General features: G+C 36.0%; 1 pseudogene; it reads right to left on the bottom strand.

Moving 5' to 3' along the window:
* Nucleotides 1–5,312: 5,312 nt before the first annotated feature.
* Nucleotides 5,313–8,492, bottom strand: LOC113291711 (annotated as a pseudogene).
* Between the last annotated feature and the right edge of the window lie 8,056 nt (nucleotides 8,493–16,548).

Raw genomic sequence — 16,548 nt, 5'->3', positions numbered from 1 at the left:
AAAGGGGATCCAGATTTTTCTTATTGATATCAATCATTTACACTCCCATGAATAAGCTTATTTGGATGTCCAAGTCTTAATAGTATTCATGCTGAATAAAATACCAGATTTGTTGACACTAATAGTTGGCATGAGGAGCTGAAGATCTTGAACATGTCTATTAGGTTGTTAAATTCAACCATATTGGTATTACAAAAGACCATGCAATCATCAGAAAAATAAAATAAAATAGGTGATTAGTGGGAGGGGCATTCTTACAAATTTTTATACCAGTTACAAGACCAAGACTTTCAGCATGACCTCCCCGGGATATCTTGTTTAATTGGGTCACGTAACAAAATAATGTAGAAACAGAGAAAGAGATAGTGAAAGGGTTGTTCTTCACCCATATGAGAGGCTCCTCTTTTATACAATTAGGTACCCTTACTACTTTCACAATTAGGGTTAGGAGGAAAATATCTCTAACACTAACACTAACACTAACTCTACAGTAATTTAACACTATAGTACTAACTGTACAGTGACATTCATGACTTATTCCAACACTCCCCCTCAAGCAGGTGCGTAGATATCATGCATTCCTAGCTTGTCGAGGAAAGAGTTGAATGGTTGACTAGGAACTCCTTTAGTCAGCATGTCTGGAATTTGGTCTCCTGTTCTTACAAACAGAGTGCTGATAATCCCTGCATTCAACTTCCCTTTGATGAAATGTCTGTCCACCTCCACATGTTTTGTTCTGTCATGCTGAACTGGATTGTGAGCAATGTTGATGGCGGCCTTGTTGTCGCAGTACAACTTCATAGAACCTCTAGGCCTGAAACCAATCTCTGTCAATAATATTATTAACCACAATAACTCACAGATTCCATGAGACATATCCCTAAACTTTGCTTCTGCATTGGATCTAGCTATAACTGATTGCTTCTTGCTGCGCCAAGTTACTAGGTTTCCTCCCACAAATAAATAATATCCAGAGGTAGACCTACGATCAATTACGGAGCATGCCCAATATGCATCTATGTATGCTTTAACTTCTGTGTGGTTATTCTTAGAAAATAAAAGTCCTTTTGCTGGTGTCGACTTTAGGCGATACACTGCATCCATATGTGTCTTTCTTGGAGCATGCATAAATTGACTTACAACACTTACAGAGTATGCAATATCAGGACGAGTGTGAGAGATATAAATCAACTTCCCACTAACCTTTGATATCTTTCTTTGTCCACCGGAATACCATCAGTGTCTTCTCCTAACTCCTGATTTGGTTCAACTGGTGTGTCAATAGGCTTGCAACCTAACATTCCTGTCTCAGATAGAAGATCTAGGACATATTTCCTTTGAGAGATGTAGATGCCCATTTTTGATATTTCCACTTCAATTCCTAGGAAGTAGCACAATTCTCCTAGGTCTTTTTTCTCAAATTCCTTGGCCAAGTAAGATTTTACCTTCCCCATTTCTTCTACATCATCACCTGTCATTATAATGTCATCCACATAGACAATAAGCATGGCCAGCTTTCCTTTCCTTGAACGTTTGAGGAATAAGGTATGATCTTCCAGACTTTGACGAAATCCATATCTCCGCATACTTAGGGTAAACCGTCCAAACCATGCTCTTGGAGACTGCTTCAAACCATATAAGGATTTCTTCAACTTGCATACTTTCCCTTCATTAATGGTTGTTTGAAATCCAAGCGGAATGTCCATGTATACCTCCTCTTCCAAATCACCATTAAGAAAAGCATTCTTCACATCGAGCTGATGAAGTGGTCAGTCCTTGTTTGCTGCCAAAGATAACAAGATACGAATAGTGTTCATCTTAGCAAAAAGAGCAAAGGTTTATTGATAATCAATTCCATAAGTTTGAGTGTAGCCTTTAGCTACTAATCATGCCTTATGTCTTTCAACTGTTCCATCAGACTTGTACTTCACAGTAAATACCCATTTACAACCAACTGTTTTCTTCCCTTTTGGCAGTTTGACCTCATCACATGTGCCATTATTGTCTAGGGCTTCAATTTCTTCCATTGTAGCTACCTTCCACTTCGGATCATCAAGGGCATCTTCAATCCTTGTAGGTATACTCACAAATGATAAGCGATTTGCAAAGGCAATATAAGTAGGTGACAACCGATGAGAAGACACAAAATTGGAAATAGGATGGTCAGTAGAAAAACCATATCGAGTTGGAGGATTACGAGTGCGAGTAGGATATCTAGAAGATCTAGGGTCTTCTTCTTCTACAACATTGGTAGACTCATCAGCTGAAATATCATTCTCGTCAGTACTCAAAGTAGTTTCAATCTGAACTGTAGGAGGTTCTAGTTCAGAATTACCTGTCACTGGAGTAGACAATTGATGAGGCTGAGAAAGAGGGGCCTTATCTCTTCGTTTGTACACTTGAAGTTGAGGTTGAAGAAGTGAAGAAGCCGTTGGTGGAGTAGTTTCACTTTTCTTACTTATTTTAGGTGCATAGCATAGGTCATACCATAAATCATACCATACTGATCTTCACCAATTCTACTCTCCCCCTGAAGTCTCAACTCTCGAAAAATAAGGGGTATCTTCAGTAAAGGTTACATCCATTAACACAAACACCTTACAAGTGGGAGGGTGAAAATGCTTGTAACCCTTTTGGGTAGATGAGGACCTTAAGTAAATGCACTTAAGAGCTCTAGGATCTAGTTTACTCCTACCCTGTTTGTGGACATGAACATAACAAACACATCCAAATATTTTTGGTGGAACACGTATATGAGGTTGAAATGAAGTACCATTGGATAGAACCTCAAGATGTGTTTGAAAATCAAGAGGCCGAGAAGGAATCTTGTTAATCAAGTGTGTTTCCGTAAGAATAACGTCGCCCCAATACATTTTTGGCACATTCATACAAAACAGTAAGCATCTAGTAACTTCTAGTAAATGACTATTCTTACGTTCAGCAACTCCATTTTGCTAAGGGGTATCAGTACAAGTGGTTTGGTGAACTATTCCTTGTTCAAAGAAATAAGATGATAATCCTTGGTTTAGGTACTCACCACCACGATCAGATCTTAACACTTGAATCCTAGTGTTAAATTGGGTAAGGACAAACTTATGAAAGATTTTGAAGACAAAGTGGACTTCACTTTTGTCCTTCAATAAGTAGACCCATGAAACTCTGGAGTAGTCATCGATATAAGTAACGAACCAACGTGCACCATAAGAACTGGAGTAGACCCCACACATTACTATGTATAATTGCAAAGGGAGATAAGCTTTTATTTATACTTAAAGGATATGGGACACACTGATATTTAGCTAACTCACACACTTCACAGTGGAGTTTAGATACTTCTAGTGCAGAAAATAACTTAGGAAACAACCTTTTTAAGTACCCTAAAGAAGGATGTCCCAACCGTTTGTGCCATATCCAGATTTGATCTTCTACCTTGGATACACTTGTCGAATTGCAAGCCATTGTACTTCCATCTTGTGTTGTCCCTTGCAAGTCCAAGTAGTAAAGCCCCCCCCTCTCTTTACCAAGTCCAATCGTCGTTCCTGTGAGTAGGTCCTGGAATACACAATGTGAGTCAAAAAAGGTAACACTGCACTTTAACGCTTTAGTTATTTGAATGATAGGGAGAAGGCTAGAAGACAAATTTGGAACATGTAACACAGTAGATAAAGACATAGTTTTGGTTATGGGTATTTTTCCTTCACCAGAGACAATTGTTGGAGATCCATCCGCTGTCAAGATACAAGGTTTACTAAGACTTGCACTATAAGTGGAGAAAATATTTGACACGGTAGACATGTGGTCAGTTGCTCCACTATCGATAATCCAAGAACCTTTAGACTTATCACATGTAGTGTTTAGTGCCTACCATAGTTCTCTGTGTTACCTGATTGAGCCATAAAAGTAGACCCATCAACATTTTCCTTGGATGATAGCAACCGTGTAGATTGAAATTCCATCTCATCAGTAGTGTTATATGCCCTTGAACCAGTGTTGCGGCCTCCTCTTCTTCCTCTACTACTGCCACTGGAGTTTCCACCTCTTTTATTGTTTTTTTGCCATTGCGGACGACCATTGAGCTTGTAACAAGTCTCCCTGATATGTCTACGCTTGTGACAATAATCACAGTACCATGAGTCTTTCTCATCAGAATGTCGGTTGTTTTTGCGTGTGGATGTTAGTGCTTGAGTTGATGGATTAATCACATTCAAGGCAGAACTTTCCTGTGGCACTGGAGGTATCATAGCAGCTCGGCGAAGTTCTTCCGACCTAACAGTTCCATACACTTCTCGTAGGGTCGGGAATGGATCTTTTCCCAACACCTGGACTCTAATTGGATCAAAATCTGAGTCAAGCCCAGCAAGGAACTCAATAATTCTCCATTTTTTAATTATTTTCCGCAACTTGGCGGTATCATCTGCACACACCATGTCTAAGGGCTGTAGGAAATCAAGTTCTTGCCATATAGTTTGAAGTGCATTGAAGTAGACAGATACAGGTCTGCTGTTCTGGCGAGTCTCGATAATCCGACGATTCAATTCATAAATTTGTGTAGCATCACCGCTCACAACATAGATCTGTGTGACTGCCTCCACACTTCTTTTGTTGTGGTTTAAAGCATATAGCTGCTCTTGATGTCGGGAGTCATTGAGTCTATCAACAAACTCATTATCATGGCGTTCTCTTGAATCCAGGTATCATATGAAAGGTCCTCTTTTTCTGGACATGCTTTACTTCCGGTCAGGTACCCAAGCTTTCCTTTACCCGTAATGTAAAGTTTCACGCAGTGAGACCAAACAAGGTAATTTGTGTCATCAAGTTTACAAGATATCATATTTCTGCTCATAGTATCAATGTGAGAAACATCTAGAGATGAAGAACTCATAGACTTAGAAGAAACACTGTTCTCAGAGGTTGTAGATATCAAATCTACTTTTAACTCAACAGATAATCAAGAGAGAAAAAGAACAACATTCAAAGAAGGAACCACAACTTTCAAATGGAGAAACCTACTTATAGATCAACCACTGGTTTTTCACGAACAGCTAACGAATCTAACTTTCAGGTCTGATTCCAGATTGAAGCTATAGTAGATCGAAGCTTTAAAGGGGATCTAAGCTAGGTTTTCTCTTCTCTGCCTCCTTTACTCTGATACCATGTAGAAACATAGAAAGAGATAGTGAAAGGGTTGTTCTTCACCCATATGAGAGGCTCCTCTTTTATACAATTAGGTATCCTTGCTACTTTCACAATTAGGGTTAGGAGGAAAATATCTCTAACACTAACACTAACTCTACAGTAATTTAACACTATAGTACTAACTGTACAGTGACATTCTCATTCCAACAAATAAGACATAAGAGTACCTCATTCAATCAACAGTGTTCAACATGGTGATACCGTGATAGTAACAAGGGAAATGGCAGAAACATTTATTCTCTTTTAGTACAAAAATACACCTGCACATCTTTTTCTTCGTTTCTCTTAACAATGGGAATGGTTTCCTCTCATGGACGAAGCTCATTCAGCTGTTAAGGGGTTTTTCACATACGGGACGTCCTTGTAGGCCGCATACGGGGGAAGATCGAGAGCTTCCTTGGATATTTTTCCATCCTCATGAATCTTTGATATCAAGCTCTCCAGGGAAGAAAAACTGGCCTGTGCATATCAACCAAAGAACAAAATGATTCAGGACTGAGAGTTAATGAGTAAAACACCAAACGGGTATGTAGTAAGTTGGGTGGATGATAACAAAAAGAATACCAAGTTTGTCTGTTCCATTTCCTAAATTTCGTTATCTAAACTTCCAGGAGCTAAAATGAATTAGGTATGGATGCTAAGATGTGTAAACTAAACCCATGTGAGCAGCAAACTGAATAAAACCCCGAGTATTGAACTGACCTATTACACTCCTAATATATAGAAAATAGATATGTATGGCAATACGTCAGTACCTCTGGTCGTATATAGCCAACAATGGCAAGATGTAGTTTTTCCCCGTTGAAATCCTCATTGAAATCATGAAGCAGCCAGGGTTCCTGCGGAAATATCATAATATGCTATGTCAGGACTCAGGATTCCAACAAGGACTAAACAGAACCACTTGGTAATTGTAATAGACACTTACAATAGTCTTTTCAGTGTTATTGAAGTATGGGTTCCAACCAATACTCATGACCATCTTATAGACACCCCGAGTTGATAATCCAGCCCAACCAAAGTATACCCCAGACGGGTGGTAAGAGAGGATATCTGACCATCCCTCCGTTGATAAATTTGCTGAAAGAAGTAGGAATTAAAATTTGTTGTTACCGAAATACGGCATAAAAACATTATCTCCTAAGATAGACAACGAGTAAATCAAAGGAAGAAACATCCTCACAAGCATAGTGTCATGATTTAGCACTATGACCAAGTCAATTCATAAACATCCTCATACCTGTAGGAATTCCAAGTACCTTTGAGCCACGCCCATAGCCTTTAATGACGGGGCCTCCTATATACCATGGTTCAATAGGTAAAGTACCGTTGATCCCTGAAAGATGAAACAACAGCTTTCATGCCACCATCTAAGAGGTATGCACTAGGAAATGAAGAAAAGAAAAGGATTGAAAGAAGTTTAAATCATACAGTCTTGAAATGGGGGCAAGCCCCAGATTTCTGGACGCAGGTCGAGCAGAGAATTGATCACCTCATCAGCTGAAGTGTAAAGATGAGAACTTTTCGGAAGTGATGGTACGGCAACTACTTCCATTCCAGCAGCCTTAGCACCTCCAACGTCAGGTCTGGTATAGGTGAAAACAATCTTGCATTAGTAATAGCAATAATAATACGAGATTACTTACTAATCAGCTATGCATCTCACCATTTTATTCTGTCATGGGGAGAAAACAAAACCTCACTACTTTTGACCAGTTACACCATAATTTACCTTGAACCACCATCAGTATCAATTGTCACATTCCAAGAGTTTGGAAGTCCACCAGTTTCAGTTAACCAAGTTGCTCACTATGTAACTTAGATTAGCTGCGGTCTCATGGCCAAGTTTGCAGTGAGCATGAATCTATATCTCTAAAAACTAAAAAGTTCGTAAAAAAATAATATCTCAGTGAACGCCAAGTAGTATTTCATCCGAAAGACATGTCTGGCATATGGTCTCAACATAATTATTCCATTAGAAACTTAAGCAGGTAAAATACTTAAAATAACTTACAATGAATCCTCAATGACAAGGCAACTGGAAGGCTCAGCATTCAACAATTTAGCTGCCTCAAGGAATCTTAAGGAGAAAATCAAGCCACAAATGCAGATTAGACATATATATGGAATTTATCCACAGTTAAGAATAAAAGAATGATAAAGCATCTCACATTTCTGGAGATGGCTTCTGCATCACTTCGTCACCACCAACGATAGCAGAGAAGGATTCTTTCCAGCCTAAACATACACATATAATGAGATGGTAAGATCAAACATGTAAACTTGATCAGAATGTATTAAATGAATCTCTAAACTAGTATCTGGTTGCTTAAGATAGGATAGATCTCTATCGGAACCTGGCCTTCGTGATAGGACAATCTAGTTTCTATGCTTTCCCTAGGAGAATTTGAAACCAATGCCATGGGTACACCATGTCCCTTCAAATGTTTAATTAATCGATTGGCACCAGGAAGAGCTCTAATATTGCACCACCTACAGTAAACAACATAATAACCCATCTTTGAAACACCTATAGATTGTACAGGCTATTACATAATATTAAGTGTTTACGCAACATAATATACAAGAATGAAAATTTACGCTATATCATAACTCGTTAGTTGTTGAGCTTTATTCCATTCGTACATAAAAAAGATTTGAGCATATTATGAGTAACATGTCATGGAAATTTCCAGTTAACTAGCTTTGAGTATATCCAATTCAATCAACCATGGTGCACATTAAGAAAAGAATATATTTCACATAGCTAGTTACCGTTCAGAAAACATTGGGGTAATTTCTGACATGAACTCATCAGTCGTGCACGGAAGCTCATAACCTCTTTTATAGCGGTGGCAGCTTCAATAGGGGTCTTCCCTACAATGCGGTGGGTCACTTTTGCATCCCACTGTTTCCCATACTTCACAGGAAGCATTTTTAAAACATCACCAACAATGCCATCTGTCATGAACTGAACGCAAGTTATGCCCAAAAAAGAATAAATGAAAAGCTACAAAATCAAAGAGAGCAGCTCATAAAACAAGTAATGGTGTTGCCAACTACCCTATATTACTCAGATAAATTAGAATGGTTATCTAAACACTGACTAAGACTACTTTGTAGTACTGGGTACTTATATGCTAATGATGCAAGTGGGGCACTTAGAATGATTTTCCTAACTATGAATTCTTTGAAAAAGATTATTAGAACCCACCTGTGTTAAGAAGAGTACCATCCAAATCTAGGATGACGCATGACAATACCCTCCTCAAAGGTGTGGCTGCTGCCATTCTTAATACCTGTTAGTGCTGACCTTCAAGCTAAGTTTATATCTTTACTCAAAAGTGCCTCTGAAAATAGTTTAACAACCATTGTTACATAAGAATAGATGAAATGTACTCTACACATAAAGTTTTTATTACGTTAAGAAGAATAGAAAGAAAACGGATATCAGAATAAACGCGCGATGCAGTAAGCACTAAACACTATCTTATGATGTTATCACATAAGCTTATAAAATCAACAGAAACAATTTTAATGTATAAGCAAATTAACTCAAAGTCCAACACCAAGCAGAAGGTAAGCTTGAACTATGAATCCTCAGAAACTGTTTACAAGTCTGACAAGCAAATTATCAAACATCATATCTACATACTTTTGAATTGGTTAGAAATGAGATGGAAGTGAATTTTGTTTTTCTGCTTGACAGCATTATACCTTGTGAATTTGAGCATCATGAATTTCTATTTCTAACCGAGTTACGTGTCGGTGAAGAGTTTGAAGGGAGGGAAACTGGTAGTTGAGAAGTTCAACAGATATTTTGAACTTTCAACTTCTGTGGGAAAATAATAGTGTTCCGGTTTCCAATGTTTTCAAATCCCACGGAGTCCTCGTTGTGGATGCTGCTTTCATAGCTCGTCACGTATTAAAGATAGCGGTGGCATGGAATAGGGTGTGACCGTGTGAGTTATTAAGCAGTCTAAAGAATTATAAAAACTTAATTGTGGGTACGGTTCAACAAGACAGTTCGGCCGAGTGGTCTAATGCGCCAGATTTAGGCTCTGGTCCGAAAGGGCGTGGGTTCAAATCCCACAGCTATCATTCTTTTGGTTTATACTCCCTCCGTCTCACTATTAAGTGACCTATTTATTTTTGGATTTTGTCCCACTATTAAGTGACCTATATCTATAATACAAAAAGAATAGGTTTTTGAGTTTTCGACGGACAAATAACATTTTAAAGACAAACGTTGCATCCAATCATCCCAATCTCATCCCAGCCAAAGACATCTGACGGATGTAAAAATGTAACCTCTTTTTATCATGAATATACTTTGAGTGGGTTTTCTCGTAATTAGGATCATAAATAAAACTTTAATTAAATGTGATTTTCTTTTAAGACCATTAGTTTTAGTTATCTCATCATTTGATTTTTTTTTACGTTATATTCTCCATCTACAAATAAATAAATAACGTACCAAAAATCTTAAAAATCAAGAATCACAAAATTTCAAATAAATCTACAAAATCAAATGAAAACTAAGCTATTATTTCTGATCCATGATGACCAATTGTAGTGAAAATTCATGATTACCAATTGTCTTTTTTATTAAATCATGAATCAGGAAGCAAATTAATTATCCTTTTTGGCGATTTGTTCACTTGCAGAAATATACACGGGTATATCATCAAGGATGCTTCATTCCGGCGTGATGCAGATCCAAATATTTATGTCCAGGATCCATAGCTACCAGTGATGATGTTGATTAAGATGTTCAGGGCATATTACTCCTTTTCCTTGGAGATTCACGATTTGAAGATCAGAGAATCTAAATTAAAGATTCAAAAATCAAAATGGTTCAACATGAAGTTAGTAACCATTAGGAAAACATCGATATCCTCATGGAAATATATGTATTGTGTACCTTTAATGTATTTTATTAGTTCTTCTGTTATAGGAGATCTTATCATTATTTGCACTTTTTACTGTAATTTCTTCATCGGTGTACTCAAGTTTTATGTAAAACTCTGCAAAACAAATTAATGAAATTTGTTTATCCTTCAAAAAAAAAATCAGGAAGCAAATTAAATAAAAAGACATAAATTATTTATAAAGAACAAAATCCTATAACATGCTTCGATGAGAAACAAACCAAAGCACAAAATTCTTTTGAAATTAATATGAAGACATTTTGTGCAATGAATCATAACCACCATTTTCATTCCTATGAATCCACCCCTGCAATTGATAAAAATGTGCAAAGAATCACAGTCACATAATGGATTTTGCATATTTTCTCCTGAACCACGAATCACAAATTTGATATCCTAAATTTTCAGTAGAGGTGAGATGGAAAATCAAGAATAATATGTTCAAAATCCATTCATTTGGTCTGTATCACTTGAAATTAGAAGTATTGACAAATACACTATGTGGTGAAGAGGGTTCTGATTCTGAGGATGAGTCACATGAATCACCCAAATCATAATTACTAAACTCAAAAAAAAGATTTTTTGGGTTCACCCTTCTTCTTCTTCTTCTTCTTCTTCTTCTTCTTCATATTTCCTTCTTCTTCTACTTCTTATCTCTCAATAATAATGTTATAACAAAACAATCCCACTAATATAACTCACTAATCACTAACTAATCAGTTACTAATCATAACATTAACACTAATTAATCATCACACTAACTAAGTTAATCATTAAGGGTAAAGTAGGTATTTAGAAAAAAATCAGATAAGGGGTGATTGGAAATTACTACCAATAACCACCTCAAAAACTTAAGAGTAGTCCCCCCCCCCCCCCCCCCCCCAAAAAAAAAAAAAAAACTTCTTATTTTACAAGTCATTTTGAGATAGACACAAATCTTAGGAGATAGATAAGAATCTTCCAAGATAGATACAAATATTGTGCAGATATACAAGGATCTTTCAAGATATATTCAAATCATGTGAATATATATAAGGATCTTTCAAGATAAACATAAATATGTGGAAGATAAACATGGATCTTCAAGGATAAGTACAAATCTAGGTAGCTATTTTGGATAACTACAAATCTATGGTTAACTACAACTAGATTTGGTTTTTGCCTATAAATAGAGGCCAAAATCCAACTCAAAGGACATGGAATTATGGGTTAGCTAGCCAAATTATTGTAATCCTCATATCAATACAATTTCTCCCCTACGGGGTTCCACCTTGGATGTAGGAACAACTTTCCGAACCACGTTAAATTCTTGTATCTCTTTATTTTTCTTCAATTTGTTTCATAACCCTAATTTATTTAATCATCATCAAATCATCGTGTTTAGTGCCTAGAATTAATTTTGGGTACAAACAGTGGGTAAGTCAAACCCCAAGAAGATAGCAAGATCCAGGGATTAAATAAGGAAGTTGACTATAACTAGAACTTATTCAAATAAAACCCCACTATCTTACGTGTTCCTAAAACGACAAACAACAATGTAAAAATCATATGAGAAAATCAAAAACCCGCAGCGTTGCGCCTACTCGAGCATGTTGATGAACAAATACCTCAATTAAATGAAGAACATTTTACGAAAATTTCAGAAGAAGACGGTAGAAGGTTGGACAAAGAGATAACATAAGAAGAAGTTTGGTGTTCAATTAAATATTTTAAGACCAACAAATCTCCTGGTCCAGATGATTACAGCAGGGACTTCTTCAAAGTTTCTTGGCACATCATCAAAAAAGACTTTATGGATGTAGTTAATGAACTTCAGCAAAATGATAGATTGGATTGGAGAACAAACTTCTCCTTTATCAGTTTACTTCCCAAAAAGGATTAAATTGGCTCTCCACAAGACTTTAGACCAATAAGCTTGGTCGGTAGCATCTACAAAGTGATTTATATAGTGCTTACATAGAGATTAAATTCAGTTCTACCTCAAATCATTTTAGAAAATCAAGGGGTTTTCATTAAGGATAAACAAATACTAGATGGTATATTGATTGCAGGTGAGCTCATAGATTCCAAATTGAAATCCAAGAAACCAGGAATCATGTGCAAGTTGGACATACAAAAGACCTTCGACAATGAGGGCTGGCACACAATTCAAAGGGTACTACATTGCTCAGGTTTTGGAAATAAATGGATTATGTGGTTTGTTACTTCTGCACAACACTCAATTTTGGTAAATGGCAGTTCTTATGAGAGATTCAAACCTCAAAAAGGGTTGAGACAAGGAGACTCACTCTCCCCTTTTCTATTCATGTTGGTAGCTGAAATTTTTACTAAAGTCATGTTGCAAGCAATGAACCTAAACATGACTTCTGGTTTTTGCATCAACAATAGGATCAAGATTATTTTTCATCTTCAGTATGCTGATGATACCCTTGTTTTTTTAAATGGATCAATAGAAGAAGATGAGAATTTATTACTCATTCTGCAAGTGTTTGAAGGCATTATTGGACTCCCTGTCAACTTGGCTAAAAGTTCAGTCATAAGTATTGGAGCTGATGACTGCATTGAAGATGTGGCTGATATTTAAATTGTAAGACTGAAACTCTCCCTTTCAAATACTTAGGCTTCCCAGTTGGTGCTACTAGAAGAAACTGTTTTATTTGGGACATTGTGATTGAAAAATTTCAAAATAAACTTGCTCCATGGAGGAGGAGATACTTTACTAAAGCAGGTGGAATTGTTCTTATAAAGACATCATTATATAGTCTTCCAATATATTTCATGTCCTCATTCCTATGCCTGTCAAGGCTGAGAAGAAGTTGAATCAACTTATGAGAGCATTTCTTTGGGGGTCAACTACTGAAAGAAAGAAGATTAGTTGGGTGGCATGGAATAGGGTTTGCAGACCAAAAAAAGCAGGAGGTCTTGGAATTAGGAATCTAAGACAAACAAACAAAGCTCTCGTTTCCAAATGGATCCGGAGATTTTCAACTGAGAAGAATCACTTGTGGAGAAAACTTATGTAATATCCATCCCAATTTCAAGGGTATTTTTGTCTTTTATAAAAAGGGTATTTTGTAAAAAAAAAAAAAAGAAACTTGACATTAACTAGTAGATGTTTAGTTTCATATAAGAGGGCCCAACAATATTATTAGTAGGTGTTTAGTTCATATAAGAGGGCCCAACAATATTAATAGTAGGTGTTTAGTTCATATAAGAGGGCCCAACAATAGTGAGTAGGTTGTTTGGCTAATTGGGCCCAATTTGAATTTGGGCCATGTATACTCAACTTGGTGCCGATCAGGAGAAGAGTTTAATTAGGTTAAATTAGTTTCCTGTTAGGTTTAGGGCATGAATAAAAAAAATAAAAAAAAAGAGATAAAAACCAAGCCGCACCTTTGTTTCTCCATCTCATTGTTATCCTAGCCAGACGAAACAAAAAAAAATAAAAAATAATACGGCGGTGATTAGTTCGTAGAATTGGAGCGGCCTTGATATTAGTTGATTATTGATCTCATTACTGTTCTTCCTAAGGATTATTGCTAGCGTTTGAGGTAGGCGCAACACAATCAAAAACCTTCTTTTTATTTAAGTTTCTTTTAATTAATTTTATTTTGTAAGTTTTGATTCATATATGAATGATAATCGATGTTGTGAGTATGATTATGTATGTTGGGCTGCGGTCCATAGATTGTGATTCTTAAAAACAACTTTGATGGGATACGAGATATCCTTGGGAATGGTTTTGTTCCCTAAACCCACGTGGGGCTCCCTGGGGCGAGCGGATTTGATGTGATTGATTGGATTGTTCTTATGGATGTGGTGTTTCCATGTATTTGTGATGCTATTAACCATGCTAGTTGTTTTAAAAAGAATTGAAAATGTTTGATAAAATTTTTTGTTGCTTCTTTTCCTACTGGGTGTCACAACTCACGTCGTTTAATGACAAAAAATTCCAGATTTTATGGCACCACAAGGAGTTAATGGCGGAAAGGCGTAGAGATCGGTTTTGGTGCTATTATTAGTAGTTTGCATAGGATTTATGATTGGGATTGTATTTATATGATTTAATTAGTTATTTATTGGTTATTAAAGCTTTAAAGATTATTGGGTTAATGTATAACCAAAGAAAACGATGCTTTGTTTAGACTACTCTATTTGATTGAATAATGGAAATTTCTGGATCATGTCAGTTTGACTGTCCATCATAATTATTATATAATACGTTTTTGTCTCATTTTTTTTATGTTACATGTAAAAATCTCTCAATATGTACATATAAAAATTTCATAATTTTCTGAGTTCCAGAAGTATTTTTAAATCAATTGTTTTCACTGTACAAGGATCAGACGTTTTCTGTCAGATTCAATTTTACTGAAGTTGTCTATTTTTTTTAAATATTCTATGTCATGTTTTAGCTTTCAGAGTCTACTGAAAACTCAAAGATGGTTCTTTTATCTTTTCATAATGATCGACCAAAGAAAATTTGAAGGTGTGAGTGAATTGATATGATTTTTCTAAAACGAATCGTCACTGTTGTACGTTTCTGCAGTACTGGTCAACTACTCGTTTGACTATGGTCAAAAGGTATTTAAGATAAACTAAAAATCCTAGAAATTTTTATTACTGGATAGGCGATAAGTTAGGATTCAGAATATATAATTATAATAATTTATGGATTCGTATTGGACTCGGTAAAATTATTTGAGTGACCTGGCGTCAGTTTCTGTTTTATGAATCTTTCTTAAAAACGTAATTATTTTGGATTTAATCTGGAACTTTTAACGGTGAAATTAATTTTTCTGATAAAGTATATTGCTTTAGGGTTCATGTAAATTAAAAATCACGTCAAATTAACGGTTAGATGTTCCCAAAAGAATTTTTTATGTATCCGCTGCAACAGAATTTCTGAATTAAACATAAATAAAGATTAAACAAAGAATTAGTCGTTTGGACTTGGGCCAAGTATGGAAGTCAGGGCCTGATATTTAAGGTAGCATTTTGGATTTTGGGTTTTGAATTTGGGTTGAAATCCAGGCCCGAAATTTGGGGTGTTACAACTTATACTCCCCCCGTCCCAAATTAGATGAGCTAGTTGTAGTTTGCATAATTTTTAAGGCAAGGAGGAAAGGGGAGTATGATTAAGTGTTTTTTACAATTATACCTTTATGGATAATAATTAGTAAAAGTTAGAAATTATTTATCTCTTAAACTATACCACATTTTTTCGTAAACTTTATACCGTTGAAAGCATTTTAAAACACCTACTCAACGAATATAAACATGACTATCAAATTATACATATTTCTTATAAAAACAATAATAAATTAAAAGGATAATTTAGAAATACCCCCATGATTAGTGAAATAGCTCATCTATTTTGGGACAAAATTTAAAACCAACTAGCTCATCCAATTTGGGACGGAGGGAGTCCAATCTAAAATAAATGGAAAACAATATGATCTAATGGTAAAAGACTCTTCTTTGCCTCAAGGAAGGGGAGTTTAGAAAAGAATTCAACAACAAAATATGTGGTGGAAGGAATGACACAACTGGAAATTAACAATGGTGCAGCAATATCTTTTTGGTGGGATAAATGGAAGGACAATCAATCATTGAAAAGTAAGTTTCCCAATATTTTTAAAATTTATGTACAAAAAAATATCAGCTTACAAGAGATGATTTTAACAATACTTGGAACATACAACTCAAAAGAAATATAAATCATTCAGAAGAGCTTGAAGTTCTGCAGCTTTTTGAATGGTTAGGATCTCCTCCACCTCTTACTGAGCAAGAAGACGAATTACATTGTAGCCGTCCAGGGCTTCTTCACCCAAAACTGCTACAACTGGCTCCTGGATCAACAACCACTAATCACCCCAGCTTTGCCTCCTTTCCAGTGCATTTGGGTAAAATTTGCGCCTCTTAAACCTCAAGCTTTTCTTTGGCTTGCGGCACAAAATGCAATCCCTACAACTGATAATCTAGTGAGAAGAGGATGCAACTTTCAGAATGTAATGTGTGCTTTCTGCAATTCAGTCCCAGAATCTATCAATCATCTACTATTGTATTGTAGCTACTCTCGCAAAATTTGGTCATACTTTATTGGAGGTTTTAATGTGAGTTGGGCTACATCTGGTTCTATAGAAGCGCAACTTTTGGCATGGAAATTAAGACGAGGTCGTAGTAGAGTAATTTTTTTTTTGATATATTCTTATCTTTGCCATTGTCATAGCTATACGGGAAGAAAGAAACCGCTGGGTTATGGAAAATAAACCTCATTGAGTTGAAGGAATAATCATTAATGAAGTTAAAACTTTGATCTTCAATTGGGGCAGTGCAGAAAAATGGTTTTGGGGTAATTCATTTAAAGACTTGTCAAGCATTGGAAAGTTATAATAGATAACATGTAAATCTGTGTAAT

The sequence above is a fragment of the Papaver somniferum genome, chromosome 1 (genome assembly GCF_003573695.1).
Source record: "Papaver somniferum cultivar HN1 chromosome 1, ASM357369v1, whole genome shotgun sequence".
In the NCBI taxonomy this organism is placed as follows: domain Eukaryota; kingdom Viridiplantae; phylum Streptophyta; class Magnoliopsida; order Ranunculales; family Papaveraceae; genus Papaver; species Papaver somniferum.
The sequence above is the reverse complement of the archived record's forward strand: the minus strand, read 5'-3'. Positions and strand labels throughout refer to the sequence as shown.